The sequence below is a fragment of the Hemicordylus capensis genome, chromosome 6, assembly GCF_027244095.1.
Source record: "Hemicordylus capensis ecotype Gifberg chromosome 6, rHemCap1.1.pri, whole genome shotgun sequence".
Taxonomy (NCBI): Eukaryota; Metazoa; Chordata; class Lepidosauria; order Squamata; family Cordylidae; genus Hemicordylus; species Hemicordylus capensis.
The window spans coordinates 23,729,021-23,729,588 of record NC_069662.1 but is presented as its reverse complement, the minus strand read 5'-3'; positions in this window follow the sequence as shown (position 1 = coordinate 23,729,588).

Sequence of the window (568 nt, the reverse complement as noted above, 5' to 3'; positions counted from 1 at the left end):
TATGTATTGTCCTGTGTCAAATATGCTAAGTATGGTGCAGGCTCATGGAGTTGAATTTGGGGTTTTGGTGGGTTGGTTATTCAACAGCCCTGACTCAAAGGAGGGGTGTGTGAAGGTGAGTAGAGTAGCATTCTGTTGCTAAAATTATTGTTGGGCCAAACCAACCTGTTATCATGGGGGTACATCATATACATTTTTATTTATTTATTTACTTTTACATTTATATCCTGTTCTGCGAGGTACATGGTTATTTTTATCCTCAAAACAACCCTGTGATGTAGATTAGGCTGAGAGATACATAACTGGCCCAGAGTCACTCAGTGAGTTTCATGGTTGAATGGGAATTCGAACTCAGGTCTTCCCAGTCCTAGTCCAACATTCTAACCACTATGCTATGCTGGCTCATGATGTGTTTATATCAAAACATTTTTAAGGGCATTTCTAATCTGTGCTACTTGGAAGGCTTTGGGGTGAGCATTAACAACAGGGGCACTGTGGGGTAGTGGTTGGCTTTAGATCAGGAAGATTTGAGTTCAAATCACTGTTCAACTCTTAAAGCTTACTAGAT